This window comes from Atta colombica, unplaced genomic scaffold (assembly GCF_001594045.1).
Source record: "Atta colombica isolate Treedump-2 unplaced genomic scaffold, Acol1.0 scaffold78, whole genome shotgun sequence".
Taxonomy (NCBI): Eukaryota; Metazoa; Arthropoda; class Insecta; order Hymenoptera; family Formicidae; genus Atta; species Atta colombica.
The window spans coordinates 682,199-684,931 of record NW_017259570.1 but is presented as its reverse complement, the minus strand read 5'-3'; the positions used below and the strand labels follow the sequence as shown (position 1 = coordinate 684,931).

The 2,733-nt window shown below is 26.9% G+C and overlaps 1 protein-coding gene across 3 annotated transcripts in view; it reads right to left on the bottom strand.

The window, feature by feature from the left end:
* The window catches only part of LOC108692678 (synaptosomal-associated protein 25), a 52,694-nt gene that overhangs the window by 48,023 nt on the left and 1,938 nt on the right, over nucleotides 1-2,733 (bottom strand). The gene's annotated exons all lie outside the window — the stretch shown is intronic.

Sequence of the window (2,733 nt, the reverse complement as noted above, 5' to 3'; positions counted from 1 at the left end):
GTATATATATATATATATATTTCAATTAGTACTATATATAATATCTATAATATACTAATTTTAATAAAAATAACAATTAAAAAATTCTGATTAGAATATAATAGTTATTCAAAGAATCGACGAAATAGTCTTAAAATGGTCTGCAACCGTTATTTTTGCAAAAAGATCGATTTTTTTGTGCATCGATATGCGTATCATGTGCGCTTATTGCCTAAAAATAAAAATATCGATAATAGTAATATTATATATTATTCAACCAATATTTTAATGTATCAATATTTCTGTTTACGATATATTGAGATATGAAATATGAAGATTTTTTTTTTCTATATATGTCGCCCATTCTTAGTGGAAAGGTCAAATTCGAGAGCAATAAGGAAAATGTATGTTCTAGATAAACACAGAATCACGAGTGAGATTTATAAATGAAACGAACGTAATAAATTCTAAAAGAACTAATTTTTAAAAATATAATATTCTTTATAATTAAAAATCCTTTTAATTCTGGATTTTTAAAAATATTTTCTGTTATCCCACGTTAGACAATCCGAAATTTATGCTAAAATTTAGAATTACATTTACAAGTTTACGTGCCATAATTCATATATAATAACATGAAAATCATTGAAAAATTCAAAAATGCGAATATATAGTACAGTATATATTAATATTGTATATATACACTATTAAATCTATAGTAGTAAATTTAAAAAACAACGAATAAATTTGACACTATAGATTTAACAGGGAATAGAATTAAAATTATTTTCAATTAAAATTGAAATTTAATATATATATGTTTATATATATTTTAAATACATAAGCACTTATTAAAATACACGATGCGTAAAATTATAAATGAAATTTTGTTCCAAAATTCAAATAGATCACCCAAAATGGCTTTATAATTTGTTCAAAATGCAACTAAAGAATGTACAATCAGCATTTGTTTATTTCAATAAATATTCTCAATTTTAAAACGAGGATAAACAGCGTGACATATGAAAATAAATAGGAATAGAAAATTTTATAAAATCCAAATGTAAAATCCACATTCGAGCATAACACTTTTGAATATTGAGAAACAAATATGAGAAAAATAACATAATTACGCACGAGCTCAATTATCCGTGATGAATTATTGTAAAAGTTGTCCGTAAACATATTTATAATAATTACTCGATGAGAGATCAAATTTAATTTCGATACGTCGATCGGAAATTTCAATCGGAAAATTGAACGGCGTAATGTCGCCATGCGCACGTACATACAGGATATCCCAATATCTCCAAGCTGTTTTGCAATGACAGATTCATCGATGAAATTTCAAATTGATTTTATCCCCGCGCGAGACGGAAATTTGTAGGGGGACTCAATTGACGACCATATTAATTAATTTTTGAAGAGTGGGAGATCTCGAATATCGCACGAGCATAAATAAATTACGAGATCTTATTTTTTTCGTGAAGAAAAAACGTTTCCGCCAAGAGGGGAGGAAAAGAGGAGGAGGGGGGGGGGATAAAAAATGGAGTTCTCAATTACGAAAATTTCTCACGTCAAAACGACTACGATTTTCCCACTAACTTCCTCGCCAACGAAGAACTAATTTCAAACTCATTAAAGAATCACTAAGAAATAATACGTCAGTCTCGGATTACGATATTCATGATCGTATTTAAATTGCCTCGTGGATGCTCGAATATTCCCAAGAGTTCGTCATCTAACTGATTACGGCGACTTTGCAATATTATCAAGAGAATTTTATTTTATCCTCAGTAGCTGCACAATTGAAAGTCTATTCGTATCACTTTAGACCTGTTTGTCACTGCATTGGATTGCGTTAAAATTTTCTTTCTCGCTTTCGCCAACTTCATTATATCTATTTTATTTTAAATAAAAAAAACGAGCGTATATAACTAATTTAAAAGGTCTATGTATCTTGAAATTACATTATGCAGCTTGAAATGAGGTGAAAATTACAAAAGTGAACAAATCAATAGAATTTAATTTCATTTGTCAACTCTTTGTACAGAATTTATCTACTTTTGTAATTTTCACTTCATTTCAAGATGCACAATCGACTTTTTGGATAGCGATATGTAAGTTTTTCACTAACACGGAAACGTAACAAATAAAAATTTTTATCATTAAAGATAATCGAAAAAAATTTTCATTTTTTATTTTTTCATTTTAGAAAAAAAATTATATGACTATTACGTAAGCCACAAAAAACAAATTTGTCTGCATCGCCCTAATCATTAAATCCTCTCGAAATTTCTTAAAGTCTTACTTCTAAAAAAGAGTTAAAACACTGCTATTATTGAAAAAGAGTGAAAAATTTGCACTTTTTTGAATAAAAGTAACAGATTTTCATTTTTTTTTTTGGAGTGAGATTCATTCTAAAAAAAAGAAATTTCACTCCTTTTCTGGAATGAATCTTACGTCAAAAACGTGAAATCGCATTCCAAAAAAAAAAAGAGTGAAAATCTACTGTTCTTATTCAAGAGTGCAAATTTTTCACTCTTTTTAAATAGTGGCAATATTTTAACTCTTCTGGAATGAGATTTCACTTCACGAAACTTAAAGAGTAGTATTCTTGCATATTTCTTTTCTTCAAAAAACTAAGAACAATGAAATAATTAGTTGTAACATTTATATACAATATTTTCAAATATATGGAACCTTAAAAATACTTTCTAAAGATATTAAAGTATATATATATATATATATATA